At 37.1% G+C, this 19,827-nt stretch overlaps 1 long non-coding RNA gene and 2 pseudogenes across 2 annotated transcripts; 1 reads left to right on the forward strand and 2 right to left on the reverse strand.

Moving 5' to 3' along the window:
* Positions 1-10: 10 nt before the first annotated feature.
* On the forward strand, positions 11-1,031 carry LOC147512235 (uncharacterized). The gene is made up of 2 exons (XR_015217154.1): positions 11-329; positions 458-1,031. It is a non-coding gene; the product is annotated as an uncharacterized LOC147512235 (long non-coding RNA).
* A 6,016-nt stretch (positions 1,032-7,047) lies between these two features.
* On the reverse strand, positions 7,048-9,093 carry LOC147512236 (NADPH-dependent oxidoreductase 2-alkenal reductase-like; annotated as a pseudogene). Its single transcript, XR_015216072.1, has 5 exons — positions 8,826-9,093; positions 8,523-8,706; positions 7,887-8,051; positions 7,694-7,776; positions 7,048-7,407 (listed from the first exon to the last, which is right to left on the reverse strand). The product of XR_015216072.1 is annotated as an NADPH-dependent oxidoreductase 2-alkenal reductase-like (transcript).
* Positions 9,094-17,750: 8,657 nt separating this feature from the next.
* LOC147512237 (uncharacterized) lies at positions 17,751-18,410 on the reverse strand (annotated as a pseudogene).
* Positions 18,411-19,827: the final 1,417 nt, after the last annotated feature.

The raw sequence follows: 19,827 nt of genomic DNA on the forward strand, positions 1-19,827 counted from the left end.
TAGGAAATCTACTCAAGATCGTGACAGTTGCTCAAGTGTGGATTATGGTGGTTCAATTGAACAAATTCTACCAAGAAGTTTGAGCTTGCATCAAAGATTAAGCATAGCAACGGATGTTGCTTCTGCTTTGGATTACCTACATAACAATTGCGGGGGACCTATTGTTCACTGTGATCTGAAGCCAAATAATGTACTTCTCAACACTGACATGATTTCCCATGTTAGTGGCTTTGGATTAGCGTTATTTCTCCCCGAGGACACAAGCACTTCCAACAGAAGCGAAACTAGTTCAGTTTCTCTAAAAGGAACAATTGGTTACATTCCTACTGGTATGTTTTACTTACTTTATGTCATCACAATTTCGTTAAAGGCTTAAACTGTAAATAATGCAAACAAACTAATCCCTCGAACCGAATGTTGTGCTTAACAATTGAAGAAGTGAATTGGAATTTTGCAGAATATGGCATGGGGTGCAGAGGTACCTACACAAGGAGATGTGTACAGTTACGGTATACTTTTACTAGAGATCAACCGATCAAATGTTCAAGGATGGACTCAGCCTTCATGATTTCTGCAAAATAGCTTTAGAAGCTGACAGGTAATGGGACATCGTAGATACATGCTTGCTATCTGAAGAATCCAATAATGAATCTGCCATCTCGATAAATGAAATCAAAGAACGCTTGAGTTCCATATTTAGAATTGGAGTGGCATGTTCAGAGGAACTTGGAACTGAGAGGATGGACAACAAAGATGTTGTTAAGGCGCTGCCTTCGGCAAAAGAGGTTTTTCCTTAGGGTCTCTAATAAGGACTAACGAAGACAGTTCACTTGTTATAGGCGTAAGATGTAGTGCACATTATTAATTCGAAATGTTCAATTTTTTCAGTCTTCCTTTCAAGGTTATGAGACATCTCCTTAGCATTGAAATGGCTTTATTACGAGTTCACGGTTTTGAACTTGAAAGAAACTTAAGCATGGTGTAATGGTTAGTATAATTTGAATGACAAACAACAGGAAGAATTTCACATTCAACATAGAACAATTTGTTGGGGTTTATATGAATACCAATTGATTCTCCCACTACACAGATAATTTGTATTTGAGCACAATTCAACTCTAGACAAATTCCACATATCAATTACAACCTATACTAACATACCCAACTCGTTAAACAACTATTAACAACAGATAATAATGTAAAACAGAATTAAACGTATACCACAACACAAAGATATACTGTGGTTCGGCCAATGGTGCATATTTCCACAAGAGCTCGTCTTTATATAAAGTGGGAAGGAAAATTACAATCTCTCCTTTTAGTCTCTCATCTTACTAGATCACTCTTATCTCTTTACAAAGTTGTATCTCTGTAAATGTTATCTCTCAATCTTGATAGTTTTTAAGATTGGGTTTTCTCTGACTTTTGTGCTGCCTCTCTTGTATTTTCTGGGTGTTAGGTTTTGCCAAAAACTCTAACTCTTATTGCAAACTCGCGGTCCCAAATTTCTTCTGAAAAAAAAACTTGCTGGGCGCGGGTTGCGCCTTAGGCAAGACCAAGTCGAGCGCGGGTCGCGCTCGATATCTCCACACAGAATGAACTTCGTTTTCTCTCCTCATGTGAGAGATAACGCTAACAATCTCCCCCCTCCCGAATAGTGAGGGGGTTTCCTCCATGCAATTTCCAAATCAACAGAAAGAGTGTGCTTCCATTCCGGCAATAGCACAACAAACATCAAACTTACCTTTCTATAAGACTTTGGTCATCATATCCGACCCGTTATTGTCGGTATGGATCTTCTCGATACACAAATGTTTGTCTTCGAGTACTTCTCTAATTCAATGATAACGCACGTGTATATCCTTAGATCTAGAATGAAAACTTGGATTCTTGCTCAAATGGATGGCGCTCTGACTGTCACACAGAACTACAAACTGTTTCTGCTTTAGCCCTAGTTCGTCGAAGAACCTCTTCATCCATAGCAACTCTTTGCAACACTCAGTGGCTGCAATATACTCGGCTTCTGTAGTGGAGAAGGCAACACACTTTTGCAACTTTGATTGCCAAAAAACTGCTCCGCCTGCAAAAGTAACGAGATAACCGGAGGTAGACTTCATCGAGTCAACATTACCTGCCATGTCTGCATCAGTGTAGCCTTCAAGTAAGGGCTTACTTCCACCAAAGCACAAACACGATTTAGAAGTGTCTTTGAGATATCTCAATATCCACTTAACACCTTCCCAATGTTCCTTACCTGGATTTGACATAAAACGACTTACAACACCCACGGCGAAAGCTATATCCAGTCTTGTACACAGCATTGCGTACATCAAGCTACCCACTGCGGATGCATAAGAAATCTTTTCCATTTGACTCTGCTCATACTCACCCTTTGGACACATCTCTTTGGTCATGCAAAATTGGCCACCAAGCGGACAACTGACTGCCTTGGCTTGATCTATGTTGAATCTCTTCAACACCTTCTCAATGTAGTTTTTTTGAGAAAGCCACAACTTCCCAAACTTTCTATCACGAGTGATCCGCATCCCAAGTATCTGCTTTGCTTGACCCAAATCCTTCATCTCAAAGGACTTACTCAAGTCTTTCTTCAGCTTAGATATCTTGTTGATGTTTGGGCCAACTATCAACATATCATCCACATACAGCAATAGCACTATGAAATCCTCATATGGAAATCTCTGAACAAACACATAATGATCGGAAGCAGACTTCTTGTATCCTTGTTTTGCCATAAAGAAATTAAACTTTATGTACCACTGTCTCGGTGCTTGCTTCAACCCATACAAGCTTTTTATCAACTTGGATACTAGGTGTTCTTTGCCTTTGACCTCAAACCCCTCTGGCTGGTCCATGTAGACATCTTCTTCAAGGTCTCCATGAAAAAAAACTGTCTTAACATCTAGCTGCTCAACCTCTAAGTTCATACTTGCAGTCATACCCAATACCACCCGGATAGAAGTCATCTTCACTACAGGAGAGAAAATCTCATCAAAGTCAATCCCTTTCCTTTAACCGAATTCCTTCACAACAAGGCGAGCTTTGTACCTTGGGTGAGGATTGTTCTCCTCATGCTTGAATTTGTATATCCGCTTATTCTTGAGAATTTTTCGTCCTTGCGGTTTCTCAACTAACTCATAAGTGTGATTCTTATGCAAAGAATTCATCTCGTCATGCATGGCCTTCAACCACTTTTCTTTGTCTGTACCTTCAAGTGCCTCTTGATAGTACATAGGTTCTTCACCATCCGATAGTAGCATGTACGTATGTGGTGGATACATGGTTGAAGCTAGTCTCTCTCTGTTTGACCTCCTTGCCCCATCTGCTAGTACCTCAGGAGGATGCACTTCTGCTTGCTTTGGTGGTGGTTCATGCATCTCATCTGCATCTTCTATACCAATACGTTCTATCCCATCATGAGCAATAGGATTCTCATCATGAGCTTTAAACTCATGGTTCTCTGCATTCTCAATGCCTTCTGCACGTTCCACAGTAGGAACAACTTCTGGTTTTGAATCAACAAGATCATTAGTGAAAGCCTGTAGCTTCTCACCTCCCTCAAAGTCTGCTATGGTTTGGTCTTCCGGGGAACACAACATCTCGACCCATTATTACCTTCTTGTTAATCGGATCATAGAGTTTGTAACCAAATTTTTCATCTCCATAACCCAGAAAAATGCACTGCTTGGCTTTGTCATCAAGCTTGGATCTCTCATCCTTCGGAATATGCACAATATGCCCTGCACCCAAATACCCTTAAGTATCCATAATCAACATCTCTGCCTGACCATACTCTCTCTAGATAATCACTATTCAGAGGCTTTGACGGCGATAGGTTGATCACATGCACTACCAGACGCATTGCTTCTACCCAAGAGGGTCCTAGGTAGCTTAGAGTGAGACAAAGATGCATCTTATCCTCTCTACAATGGTACGGTTCATTCTCTCTGCTATTCCATTCTGTTGCGGTGTCTTGGGAACAGTCTGCTCATGACGAATCCCATGACTCTAGCAATACTCTTCAAACGGCCTAATGTACTCACTCCCATTATCTGAGCGAATACACTTCAACAACTTCCCAGTCTCTCTTTCCACCATGCTGTGGAATTTCTCAAACACGCCAAGGACTTCATCATTGGTCTTCAAACTATAGGCTCATATCTTTCTTGAAGCATCATCAATGATGGTCACGAAGTATGAAGCTCCCCTATGGGACTTCACTTTTATAGGACCACATAAGTTTGTGTGCAACTGTGCACTAGTTCAAGGACATTGTCCTTTCTATGAGACGGGAATCTCTGGAAAGACACCCTGTGTTGCTTTCCTACCAAACAGTGAGTGCATGTATTTAAATGAGTACCTTTAATGTCTGGCAAGGCTTTTTGCTTAGCAAGAACTTCCATCCCTTTTATACCCATATGACACAGTCTCTTGTGCCACAATTTGGAGGAAGCTTCTTCTTCTGCTGCATTCACTTCCACTTTACACAAACTAGCCTGTATTTTGTAAAGAGAGCAAATTTTCTTTCCTGTGGCTGCTACAATGGAACCTCTGCTTAGTTTCCATTCCCCATTCCCAAACGAGTTTACAAAGCCATCGTTATCTAATTTCCCAGCCGAAATTAGGCTTAACCGTATGTCAGGGACATGTCTTACATCCTTGAGTGTCAATATGTAGCCGACATTGGTTTCTACATGAACATCACCAATGCCTAGCCTATAATCTTCGAGACGCCACTGTTACCCATCTTCACTTCACCATATTCACCACCACTGTAGGTAGTGAAGAATTCCCAGTGCGGTGTGACGTGATAGGATGCTCCTATATCTATCACCCACTATGTATCCTAACATGAGGTACTAAGATAACACACACCACAATCTGACACAATTCCCACTAGGTCGTCGACTAGTGCGGTAGTATCTCTGCCTGTGTTTTCGTTCCTCTGCACCATGTCTTCATGTACCTTATTATTCTTCTCATCCCTTCTTGTTCTCGCGACTCATATCTGAAGTGGCCCTTGGTGGCACAATAGTAACATTGCCTTTTTGCCTTAGGAGTTCTAGCTTCACCCCTAGATTTACTTCTGTCATCACCTCTAGAATGAGATGGTTTTCTGTATCTATCTCTCACCTGTTTCTCAGTGACAAGGATCTCTGAGTGTGAGGAGCTGCCTTTTGAACTCCATCTAGTCTCCTCATTCAACAAACATGTGGTAGCCATTTCCATGGTAACAATTCTATTCTTGGCTGCTTCGTGTAGAGAGACTGCTAATGTCTCCCAACTTTTGGGTAGAGAGCCTAATAGAAACAAAGCCTCAACTTCGTCTCCCAAATCAATCTTCATCAAATGCATTTGATTGATGGTATTCTGTAATTCGTTAAGATACTTAGACATTAAAGAACCTTCTTGGTACTTCACGTCGGCAAACTTCTTAACGACCAGTACTTTGTTTCCGCCCGGCTTCCTCTAATAAAGGTCTTCGAGTTTCTTCTACAAGCCAAAAGTTGTAGTCTCTTGGGATACATGGTGAAAGACATTATCGTCAATCCACTGTCAAATGTACCCAATTGCTTTTCTGTCAAGCTTGCTCCACTCAGCTGCGGCAACCGTTTCCGATCTTTCTCCTCCATTCTCAATGAGTTGTGTTAAGTCCTTGCAATAAAGCAAGTCTTCCATCTTGGCTTTCCAAATGGTGTAGTTCTTCTTATTCAGACTCGTCATGCAAGTGTTCACGGAATGGTCCATTTCTACAAGTTATTCAAACTCAAATATTTTCTCAGGAATTTTGTCAAACACCTTCCGACCAAGATTTTGATAACACCCTAAGCTAATTTAACCCAGGCTCTGATACTACTTGTTGGAATTTATACAAATACCAATCGATTCCCCCACTACACAGATAACTTGTATTTGAACACAATTCGACTCCAGACAAAGTCCAAATATCAACTACAACCTATACTAACATGCCCAACTCGTTAAACAACTATTAACAACAGATAATAATGTAAAGCAGAATTAAACACATACCACAACACAAAGATATATCATGGTTCGGCCAATGGTGCCTACTTCCACAAAAGCTCGTCTTTATATAAAGTGAGAAGAAAGATTACAATCTCTCCTTTCAGTCTCTCACCTTACTAGATCACTCTTATATCTTTACAGGGTTGTATCTCTGTAAAGGTTATCTCTCAATCTTGATAGTTTTGAAGGTTGGGTTTTCTCTGATTTTTGTGCTACCTCTCTTGTATTTTCTGGGTGTTAGGTTTTGCCAAAAACTCTAACTCTTATTGCAAACTCGCGGTCCCAAATTTCTTCTGAAAATAAATTTGGGCGCGGGTCACACTTCGGGCAAGACCAAGTCGAGCGCGGGTCGCGCTAAAGGTACTGAAAGTCTTCCACGGCATGGGCGTGGGTTGCGCCTTGGTCAAGGCCAATCTGAACGCGGGTCGCACTCTGACATTTCCACGCAGAATGAACTTTGTTTTCTCTCCTCATGTGAGGGATAACGCCAACACAATTTCACGTATTAAATAAGTGTCACAATCTAGTCATCTAACGTAAATCACCCAATTGAAATTTTACGTATTTCAATTCGTTTTCCACCAATGGCTAGTGCAACTTTCAACAGTGCTGGTGCATGAACTTCTTCTAGTTCTTTCTTGTAAAACTCTATTTATATGCTCGTCAATCCGAATATGGGTTCAATCTACCATGTTGTAAAATCGAATGATGACACTTCCACGGTCCTTGCCTTCTTCATCATCGTTTGTGGCACCAGTGATCATATTGCTGAAAGACTTCTTCTCTTCTAAAGCACACCGACGATTCATGTCCAGAGGTTTTGATGGTAACGATAATTTGCTCAGGGTTTTAGGGTGGTTGAGCAGTGAAAATAGCAATGGAGGAATGGGTTCACTTATCCACGAATTACTTATTTACCAATAGAAAAGCCCAAATACAACATAACAAACAATTTTGTTTCTTTATTTCACTACAAGGTGATGTACCTATCTCAGTCATTCATCCGCAATCTGAACCATTGTTTACCGACATCAAGGTCCGAAAAAGAGTCCAATCGAGAGGCAGACGAGCCTCCTCTAGACCTTCCGCAATATCTTCAATATACACTATCTTCCTTTCTCTGATATACTGTACGACCAACTCGAGGAACTCTGGATACATATGCTTGTAGTCAGGTTCGATAAACCCTTGCATTCTGATACGCTTTGTGACAATGCAGAATAAGTTGCGTACATCCTCATGCTCGGTGAGGTTATATTGAGATATAAAACCACAAACTGCAATCCTACCATGGACATTCATGTTTAGAAGGAGCCCCCCACGTTCTCAAAGTAGATGTCTATCCCTTGGGGGAAACATCTGGTAAGAGTAACGACCAACATACGTATAAGCAGGCTTCAAGGGGAAAAATTCAAAACTCAAGAGAAATGATGTATCCATGACATGCAGATTCAGTTAATGCAAAATTGCTTAGTGAGTTAAAACATTTGTTTCCCCAAACAATGTTGTATTCGAAAATTGCACATTTATACCAAAAGTCGCCTCGGTTTTCCTCTTAATAAAGGACTGAAACTCATCATGTTATAGCGTTAAGGGAGATAATATAGCAGATGTCGTGTTATCAAAGCAAATATTTTGTACAGACCTTTTCAAAGTAGCTGTTAAATCCTGCTCCTCTTAGTAATTAAAAGCATCATCAAAGCCGAATTTGTTCTTCAAGAGTTCAACCTGAGTTCCATGGGAGCACAAAACGAAAATTTAACAACATATCGGCTTGAAATGTTATGGTTCATTGAGAGAGAGACAGTTTGTGTGTGTGCGCCTATATATCAGATTACCTTTTCGCTGGTACCAGCGCTTCCAACAACATAGCAGCCCATCAACTTAGCAAACTGACCAACAAGTTGGGCTAACGGATCGATGCACGGAAACATAAACGGTTTCCCCTTTCTTGGGAGAGCATATCTCATGAAATCCAGCATAAGCTGTAAGCCTCGGCATTCCTATATAACTAGATAACTGCAAGGCAGTGGAGGCGTGAGCGGAGGTGGAGAAGAGAGAGAGGGAGAGATGAGTTTGTGGTGGGAAGAGAGAGAGTTGGGTTTGGTTGAGAAGGAAGGAGGGAGAGGGAGAGAGAGAGGAAGAGTGAAGAGTGAAGGAGGGAGATTAAGACTGTCTAAATCACTCTTAGATTGTGAGTAGATTGTGAGAACAGTTTGGAGGAGAGATTGGAGGTGAAGACGGAAAAATGAAAAATGAGAGAAGAGGGGGTACGGTCAGACACAAAGTAAGGGTTATTTGGGGGTACGGACAGACACATGGGAGAGTGACACGTATGAAGTTGTTTTTTGGGTGACTTTAGAAAAGCGACCTCAAGAGTTCGCTCACGCTCACGGATAAACAACACAATCAAGAGAAATACCTTATTTCATTTCTATAATCACGAAATGGAGAGTGATTTCGAATAATAGTACCTAGAATGCCAGTGTAGTAGGAAAGAGGAACGTCAGTATATTTGATTTTGGTAAGAAGAGCAGGATTTGGATTGGGAAGCAGAGTGAACTGCTCCCATCCAGTGATCCCCCAAACCAAGTCACCCTCCTTATAATCTTTATGTCCCGACTCCACCACTTTAGATGCACCATAACCATTTATCGGCTATAACATAAAATATTGTAATAATCAAACCATAGAGGCAGTACAATAATCCTTATTCGATTACATAAAATGGCTAGCGGAATGAACAGAGGGAAGAGAAGGTTGAGATTGAGACATACGGATCCAGGGACGAAGGAAGTGGGGTAAGATTGGTTGTCGGGACGAGGCTTGGACATTCGAATTCTCATGTAAGGATCGCAGGACAGGTAGAGATTCTTCAACAGTACCACTCCTCCCCCTTCCATCACCTTTGGCTCGAGGCTGGAGCGTCTCAGCTCCATGTCCGTCTCTCTGGGGTACCCCACCACATAGTCCTTGAGCACTATCTGCTTGTTCTCCATTGATTGATTGCGTTTTTCTTCTCTCTCACTCTCAGGGCTATTTGTTTACACTAGTTTTCGAACCCGTCCTACGAACGGGTACCATTTAATAATATTATTTTAAAATATAAATTAGAAAATATATTCGTTTTGTTTTGACTATTTTACCCTTGTTTTTTTAGTAGAGATTGACGATATTATCCTTTTATGTAACGTGGATCAATCTAGTACATATAATAGGAACCAACTTCAATGAGAATGAAGTATTTTTCCTTGTTCGAAAATTATTTATTTTGTCACTCCAAATAGCCAAGCCAAGCCAAGGAGCTGATAAAATGATCCATCGGTATCGGTATCAACACCTGCAGCTCGTAAGTAGCCTAAGAACAGCGTAACTATCATCAGGGATTTTATCTGATTTCAATCCAGTTTGTGATTAATTTAGGGATCGGACTTAGAAATTCCATTTCATTTAGTGAACAAAGTAAAGAGGATTGGAAGAAACATCCAGTTAAGAAGTGTCGGGAAGAGAGTGCTAGTTAGGAAGATAATGGAAAGAACGTTTTGGCATTTTGTGTAAACTAAAGATTACTTTACAATTGAATATTTCGACAAATAAATAGGCAAAACATGATAAATTGTTTTCAAATAAATAGGCAAAACAGGATACAACACTGACAAATGAAAATTGCCTCACGAATCATGATACGAAACGAACTAAATAATTATGACCCGATATACATCTGTCTTAATAGGCAGAACTCAATACAACAAAGTATGAAATATGGTATGGTTCGTAATCAAAACCAAATAAATATTTGTTTCAAAGCAAGTGAAGAGACTCTCACAGGCCACATAAACAAATAAGTTCAGCATATCCAAAACTAACAAATATTTGTAAGCTTAAAAAAAAACACATAAACAGGTAAATCCGAACTACACAAACTGTAATTGCAAACCAGGGCTTAGTACGTTCCTAAGCTGTGAATGGACTTGCTTTACCATTTTCTTCTTTTGGTAGCATCTTCTGCTACCCATTCTTCCATTTGGATCATAAAAGCCATGATCATAATCGTAGTGTTTATGCTCATAGATGATGGTCATTTTCACAAAAGTGCTAGGCTATTGCGGAGCAAATAGTTTGTTAACTCGATTTCATGAGAAATACCTCAAAACCCAATAAGCATAATCTCCTTGAGGTCAGAAGGCCTACGCACTCTACAATTTCTATGGTTAAGTCTATGTCTAAATAATACAAATCCATATTCTACTTGTGGTATTGTACTCATCCATTCATTTGTTTGGGACTTAAGAGTGAGGTTCATTTTCTCGACTACCCAATAATGCGTTATAAGCTCAATCGAGATAAGGGAGGGTTAAAGTATTAAACTAAGAGTTTTAACCTATCTTACCATCCTGGATTTTATTTATAGCAAGAACGTTTGCATCCGAGGATGAAAGGAGGGTGAGAGAATACGTATAATGCATGGAGTATGCTCCAAAATAGTTATGTTAGATATACATATAACAATGTAAAATTTTAAATTAACTTCCCGTAGAGTTTTGCAACAAAGCAGATTAAAATTTTAAACTTCGTAACATCTATAATATACGACAAATATTTGTAATTTCATTAAAACTGACCTGGTTATCTTGGAGCTTCTCCAGTAACCTATTCTAACCACTTCATGATTAAAGATATTCTCTAAGAATTAAATATATGACAGAAGTATAAGTGTCTATACTTTCCAGTTAGAGCTCGGTGTGGATAGGGTCCTATTTAACGGGTTTTACTATACTAATACCTTAAGTACAAACATATAGATAACCTTAAGTACAAAAATTGATCCAGATAAGTGAGCACGTAAACCTTAAGGATTACTAAATGTTCATCGCCTTTTATAAAGGAGATTATGTTATTTTGTGGCTTAGAGTGTAAGTATAGGAATAGGAATTTATGAATTGTACCTGTCATAAACATAGCTTTCAGTTCATCCAAATCGCTTTCGGTTCATACGATCTAAACTGGTAACACGTATCAAGTTGTTCCTAAACAAATCAGATGCTAGACCTAAACTAAAAGTACATGGAAGTCATATGCTAAAAACAGTACTGGAGTAGTAAAGAAGAAACTGAAACACAAACCAGAGAATAGGTGTCAATGATATACCTGACTCTTGACTCCTGGAGAAGTATAAAATTCACCTGCAGCAGCGGAAGATAGTTGAAAATTATTTCGGCGACAACCAATAACATAACAAAGAAAAGACTCATAGATTCTAAAGCAATAACATGTTGAGATGTGTTAGAGAATATGAAGGTACGGTCCATGTTTGGGAGGAGAAGGACGATGCTTGGGCTGGTTCTGGTCGTTCCTATTGGGGTACGAAGCCAGGCAATCCCGCACTTTCTAGTGCTATTTCTACTGCCAGCTACATTATGTATGCCCTAAACCGATAGCTCCCTGTGAATACTTCAGCATAAATTAGTCCACGCCATTATATGTACCATTACTAACAATAACAATGCCATCATACCAACCTAAGTACGACAAATTGTAGCCAAAATATATAAATGCTTCCCCATCAGGCTTCATACACCGAAAAGAAATGAAAAAGAAAAACCTAGGTAATTGACGAAAAAATGAACACCACCACTTGCATATTTGGGAAAATATATTTCTTGTTAGAACCGACTATAAATCTTGAAATGATAAAATCAAACAACTCCAATATCACACGACTAAACTAATTCCCCCCATCAAGCTCATTTACAATTAAGAAGATCAAAAAGCTAGCAACCCAGCAAATGTAATGTTTGTTTATATATATCTGAACACTTGATGACCCGACTGAAGGCAAATAAAAGAAGAGAAATGCGATACTCAAGTTTTCTCCTAAAGTAGCTTATCCAACAACAATAACAACAACAACAACAACAACAACCAAATTGAATAATTAGAAAAATTGAAGTGAAAAGAAAGGAGATGCATACTCACGATAAGATAAAATTAATGAATAAAAGGTTTATGCTTGAGCTACCGACTAATGTCATATATCATCACTGAAAAAAATAACAGCATTTCAAATATGAAAACTCATAAAGACATCTTATATTTAGCATGAAATGATATATTTTTTTCATTTTATATGGCTATGCTTGCAATGAAGTGCCATGAAATTCCAGCCATCTGTCCAAATCAATCATGTGTTAAAGAACAACTCAAACACCACCAAAATATAAATCAGAAAGATAAACAAAGAAGAAAAAAAGTGAAGCACCCATAGCATAGTTTGTAGATGATTATAGGAAAACATTGCCAATAAAGAAATCAAATATACCCATATCGGAGAATCGAAGATATATAAAAGTAAACCATGAAACCCATGGCCGGAAACTCACATTTGATTGAACTTCAATATCTTCCTACCGGGTTTCTTGCTTCAGCTTGTTTAAAAATATACCAAACCTGTAAATTGTGCTGCTTGAGCCAATGTGATTACTATCAAGTCTCAACTGGTTTGCAATGAATATAGTTGATCGGCAGCAAACCTTTAGCACAATTTTAATCAATCAAAAACTTTGGAATTGTAAAATATCTAGAACATTACAACACAACAATCCAATCAGTTTCACACCGCTATTGAAGAAACTAACCTTTCAGCCAAATCAGGGAGTTATAGGCTTCTTCCTCACGTTGGCGTTCATCTCTAAATTTGATGTACCTCGATCAAAGATTACATGTGCTATACAGGAAGTCACCCTGTGAAGTATGAATCATTCCATGCAAGAAATAATAAAATACAAATCAGATAGCAAACATGAAAAATATTTCACAATATATTTCAAAGACAAAAAATCTTGAAAAAAAATAATTTGGAAATCACTTGAGTTCCTGCTTCTTAATTCAATCCCAAAACCCACTTACAATCTGGACAGCAGCATTACTGCTCCAACTGACACTTTTGATCAACTCATTCTCCGTACGTATACCAACACAATAGGAAGTGTTAACGGCTTCAGCGGGATAGTTATCCAGTTCCTAGTTTAACTCATCTGCAGATTTTTCGATGGGTTTCTTCTTCCACGTCGACTCTAGAAACCACCACACATCCTCCTAAACAAATGATAAATCGATCAGACTGTCAATATCCATAACAAAAAAATAAATAAAGATCCGTCAAGTTAACACCTACTAATTCCAAAAGTTTTCCACATAACTTTAAGAGGGATTCTCACAAATAATTCAAAAAAATAAATGAAAATAGTTAAAGAATAAATCAACAAACAAAAAAATCATTATTCGCATTCAATTGAGCCTGTAAGAAGTCTGCCGCTATATATAAAATAGGGTCCGATTTCAATTTCATTAAAATTGGATATATATATATATATATATATATATATATATATATATATATATATATATATATATATATATATATATATATATATGATATTTTTCTTCCTTTTTAATAAAAAATATACAAACACTCAATTAAAACATGTTAGAATTAAAAACCCATGGCTTGAACAATCAATCAATGAAATAATACCAATTAATGGTAAACTTGGCTCCACAATTATGGTCAAGATATCAATGTACTTGTTGTGAGTTGGGCTATACCTTCCATAGAAGCTACAGTAGAAAATGCCCAACAACTTCCTGAATTTTTGTGTATTTTCATATAAAAAAAAATTTATTAGCAAACAGAAAAATGGTACGGGTTTTACTATACTAATACCTTAAGTACAAACATATAGATAACCTTAAGTACAAAAATTGATCCAGATAAGTGAGCACGTAAACCTTAAGGATTACTAAATGTTCATCGCCTTTTATAAAGGAGATTATGTTATTTTGTGGCTTAGAGTGTAAGTATAGGAATAGGAATTTATGAATTGTACCTGTCATAAACATAGCTTTCAGTTCATCCAAATCGCTTTCGGTTCATACGATCTAAACTGGTAACACGTATCAAGTTGTTCCTAAACAAATCAGATGCTAGACCTAAACTAAAAGTACATGGAAGTCATATGCTAAAAACAGTACTGGAGTAGTAAAGAAGAAACTGAAACACAAACCAGAGAATAGGTGTCAATGATATACCTGACTCTTGACTCCTGGAGAAGTATAAAATTCACCTGCAGCAGCGGAAGATAGTTGAAAATTATTTCGGCGACAACCAATAACATAACAAAGAAAAGACTCAGAGATTCTAAAGCAATAACATGTTGAGATGTGTTAGAGAATATGAAGGTACGGTCCATGTTTGGGAGGAGAAGGACGATGCTTGGGCTGGTTCTGGTCGTTCCTATTGGGGTACGAAGCCAGGCAATCCCGCACTTTCTAGTGCTATTTCTACTGCTAGCTACATTATGTATGCCCTAAACCGATACACCACTATCTCCCTACAGTTGGCTCCCTGTGAATACTTCAGCATAAATTAGTCCACGCCATTATCTGTACCATTACTAACAATAACAATGCCATCATACCAACCTAAGTACGACAAATTGTAGCCAAAATATATAAATGCTTCCCCATCAGGCTTCATACACCGAAAAGAAATGAAAAAGAAAAACCTAGGTAATTGATGAAAAAATGAACACCACCACTTGCATATTTGGGAAAATATATTTCTTGTTAGAACCGACTATAAATCTTGAAATGATAAAATCAAACAACTCCAATGTCACACGACTAAACTAATTCCCCCCATCAAGCTCATTTACAATTAAGAAGATCAAAAAGCTAGCAACCCAGCAAATGTAATGTTTGTTTATATATATCTGAACACTTGATGACCCGACTGAAGGCAAATAAAAGAAGAGAAATGCGATACTCAAGTTTTCTCCTAAAGTAGCTTATCCAACAACAATAACAACAACAACAACAACAACAACAACAACAACCAAATTGAATAATTAGAAAAATTGAAGTGAAAAGAAAGGAGATGCATACTCACGATAAGATAAAATTAATGAATAAAAGGTTTATGCTTGAGCTACCGACTAATGTCATATATCATCACTGAAAAAAATAACAGCATTTCAAATATGAAAACTCATAAAGACGTCTTATATTTAGCATGAAATGATATATTTTTTTCATTTTATATGGCTATGCTTGCAATGAAGTGCCATGAAATTCCAGCCATCTGTCCAAATCAATCATGTGTTAAAGAACAACTCAAACACCACCAAAATATAAATCAGAAAGATAAACAAAGAAGAAAAAAAGTGAAGCACCCATAGCATAGTTTGTAGATGATTATAGGAAAACATTGCCAATAAAGAAATCAAATATACCCATATCGGAGAATCGAAGATATATAAAAGTAAACCATGAAACCCATGGCCGGAAACTCACATTTGATTGAACTTCAATATCTTCCTACCGGGTTTCTTCAAACTTGTTTAAAAATATACCAAACCTGTAAATTGTGCTGCTTGAGCCAATGTGATTACTATCAAGTCTCAACTGGTTTGCAATGAATATAGTTGATCGGCAGCAAACCTTTAGCACAATTTTAATCAATCAAAAACTTTGGAATTGTAAAATATCTAGAACATTACAACACAACAATCCAATCAGTTTCACACCGCTATTGAAGAAACTAACCTTTCAGCCAAATCAGGGAGTTATAGGCTTCTTCCTCACGTTGGCGTTCATCTCTAAATTTGATGTACCTCGATCAAAGATTACATGTGCTATACAGGAAGTCACCCTGTGAAGTATGAATCATTCCATGCAAGAAATAAAATACAAATCAGATAGCAAACATGAAAAATATTTCACAATATATTTCAAAGACAAAAAATCTTGAAAAAAAATAATTTGGAAATCACTTGAGTTCCTGCTTCTTAATTCAATCCCAAAACCCACTTACAATAACGGGCCAATGACATTCTTTGCTCCAACTGACACTTTTGATCAACTCATTCTCCGTACGTATACCAACACAATAGGAAGTGTTAACGGCTTCAGCGGGATAGTTATCCAGTTCCTAGTTTAACTCATCTGCAGATTTTTCGATGGGTTTCTTCTTCCACGTCGACTCTAGAAACCACCACACATCCTCCTAAACAAATGATAAATCGATCAGACTGTCAATATCCATAACAAAAAAATAAATAAAGATCCGTCAAGTTAACACCTACTATTCCAAAAGTTTTCCACATAACTTTAAGAGGGATTCTCACAAATAATTCAAAAAAATAAATGAAAATAGTTAAAGAATAAATCAACAAACAAAAAAATCATTATTCCCATTCAATTGAGCCTGTAAGAAGCTGTCGCTATATATAAATAGGGTCTGTTCAATTTCATTAAAATTGGATATATATATATATATATATATATGATATTTTTTCTTCCTTTTTAATAAAAAATATACAAACACTCAATTAAAACATGTTAGAATTAAAAACCCATGGCTTGAACAATCAATCAATGAAATAATACCAATTAATGGTAAACTTGGCTCCACAATTATGGTCAAGATATCAATGTACTTGTTGTGAGTTGGGCTATACCTTCCATAGAAGCTACAGTAGAAAATGCCCAACAACTTCCTGAATTTTTGTGTATTTTCATATAAAAAAAAATTTATTAGCAAACAGAAAAATGGTACGGGGGTGTCTTTTTAATAACCTAGATATGCCAAAAACCAAGAACAACTCATATTAGTATATAGCTTATTAGAACTTAGAAGTGTATGTTTCACTTACCACATTGGCCTTGGTCCTTGATTGGTGTAACAACTCCTTTCTTTCTCCAATCCATGCTAGATGGAACTACTGCAGCATTTTCGTACCTGAAAGATGTCTCCAACTTTCGTTCTTCAGAGGATTTCTTGTATCCATTTCGAGATGCTACAAACTTTTCATTGGTTTGGTCAGCAAAGCCATTGACACTTAGCACATAGGTTTGATCACCAACTTTGTTAAAAGTATCAATGTACTCGACGTTGATTTTGAATGTCTGGAAGCACATCTATTTCTCAACAGTCTTTGTAGACTCGTCTATAATTGGTCATCCATTACTCATGCCTATCTTCCATAGATAGTTCCCGGAGGTTACGTGACATAGCTTGAGGTGTATAGATACCCAAAATGATCAACGCCAAACTCATGCATTAAAGGCTTAAAAGTTATATATATATATATATATATATATATATATATATATATATATATATATATATATATATATATATATATATATATATATATATATATATATGCTAAATGCTAAATTTTTATGGGCGGTTTTGGCAAAACCGCGTGAGTGATTTGATACAGCATCAAACCTAGAACCAAATATTTGTCGATTTGTCGATTTGGTGTTTGGTTTGGTGTTTTGTTTGTGTTTTCATCAATATGTAACTCTCCTGAAGTTAAAAAAAACACTAAATTGTTGGAAATTTGGTGTTTGGTGCTAGGTTGATATCACTCCTAAAGATGCTCTTACATGTATACAAACAGTCCAAGTATTTCGAGTTCTCCATTTCAAGATTACAAAAACAACACTTTGAGCTGGTAATGACTTTTTTATGCATACAATAACTTGTCAATAAGCAAAATGCATTTTCGGCAAATATGATGAACGGTTTATGCAATCTATCATCGCGCATTCTCGTTGTACTATGTCTATATCACAGTATAAGAGTCTCTAGTAGTCTAGTCTCTACACGTTCACTTATCAATAATATATTGGTGTACGTGTAAATGGCAAACTCTGTTATTCGATTAAAGTCTACTTAAAAGTAGATTCACATCACACAGAAGCACTAACACATGTTACACCTGGACGTACAACACAAATCCATACTAAACTTCCTAGCTACACTATTACTTCCACATTAACCAGTACCAGTGACACCCAAATCTTGCTTATTCTCATCTTTCCCAGCACCAAAAACTGGACCTCCTTTACCCGCTGCATCTTCAACTTTGTCTTCAATTTTATCAATCTGTATCATTCCTTCATCTTCTTTTGATCTAATATCTGTCCCGGTCTTGTTTTCTCCTCCTTGTAATCGATTCATATGTGGTTGGTGTCAAGGCTCCCTTTGGTTGTGCTCCTTGTGCTCGGACATCTTTCTTTCTCTTCCTTTTATCTCTATTCTTCTTTTTTTTGGTGGAATTTTCTCTCTATTCTTTCGTCGATGCTATGCTCTCATCTTTCTTTCTCTTCCTTTTATCTCTATTCTTCTTCTTTTTTTGTGGAATTTTCTCTCTATTCTTTCGTCGATGCTATGCTCTTTCAATTTTGTTTCAGATCCTATCCTTTTAAATTAGTTTCTTATCCAATCCTATTGACACATGGGGAGCATCTCAGGTATGGGAGACACGTATATTGCCTATTTACATTCTCATTGATGTGAAAGTTTTGTTTGTCGAAGGGTTTCTCGCTGCTCGTTTTTCTTTTTTCTGGGCAATTTTTTTTTCTCCTTATTTATCGTAATTAATTTGTACACGTGGACACTCTAACAATGCTTTCTCAATTGAGGAGGTGACAGCTATAATATATATATAAAGAAAACTGAAAACGACGTAATTCCGAAATAACGAACCAAAAAACCACCCTCGTTTCAAAAACACTCTTAGCTACAACAGTTGACTTTGACTTTTGTCCCAAGTTACAACAGTTGAATTTTGTCCGAAAAATCCTTGTATGCACAAGTGGTTAGTATGCACTACTAACCACCTGTGCATACTAAGTATCTCAAAGAAAATAGTATGCACAGCATACCACCTCTTAGTATGCGAAGTATGCACCGACGTCTGTGCATATCAAGCATCACAAAAAAAATAGTATGCACAAATGTCAGTGCATACCACCTCTTGGAATCCGAAGTATGTATCGACGTCTGTGCATACCAAACATCACAAAGAAAATGGTATGCACAAGTGTTAGTACATACCACCTCTTGGTATGCAAAGTATGCACCGACGTCTGTGCATACCAAACACAGAAGAGTAAAATTGGAAAGAGTAAAAAATAAAAAAATTAAGTCTGTCCTTATTAATAATTAAAACGTGAAATATGGTTTTTCTAGTAGTTATAAGCCAAAAAATATCTTTTTCAATGGTTTCAAAACCAAACTGTCATAGACTATGATTAAAATTGGAAATTGGGCATTTTGGCTTATTTCTTGTTGTTTTTTTGGGTTAAATTATGAGAGGGTCTTATAAAGTGGTTTGTTTTTCATTTTAAATTCCTCTCATAAGCACTTGTATAAATGGAAAAAACATATACACAACATTCTATAGATGGATATTTGACAATTATAATCCTGTTTTACATTAAATTTAACTTGAATAAATTAATTTGAAACAAATGTATAATTTGATTTTCAGTTTCAAATCAATTTTGATAATTGGAATATTGATTTTAAAAAATTACCTTAATAGCAAGGTGGTGGTGGTAGCAATGGTCTTAATAGCACAATGGTAGTGGTGATGGTGGTAGTGGAGGTGATGATATTAGTCTTAATAACACAATGGTGGTGATGGTAGTGATTAGGGCTGTCAATGGGTTTCGAAAACTCGATAACCGACTCGACCCGAACTGATAAAAAACGGGTTCGGATTTGGTATTTCGGGTTTGGCTCGGTAATTGATCCACTTTTCAATTTCGACTAGCATTATGCACGTGCTATGCACGTTTTAACAATACGATCGTGAAATCACAAAGTTACAAATGGGAAGTGAAGTAACACACGCAAAAAAACCAACACTGATTTTTATTTTATTTTTCATTCAGGGTTCGAAAGGAATATTTAGTACATGG

The sequence above is a fragment of the Coptis chinensis genome, chromosome 3 (assembly GCF_015680905.1).
Source record: "Coptis chinensis isolate HL-2020 chromosome 3, ASM1568090v1, whole genome shotgun sequence".
NCBI lineage: Eukaryota > Viridiplantae > Streptophyta > Magnoliopsida > Ranunculales > Ranunculaceae > Coptis > Coptis chinensis.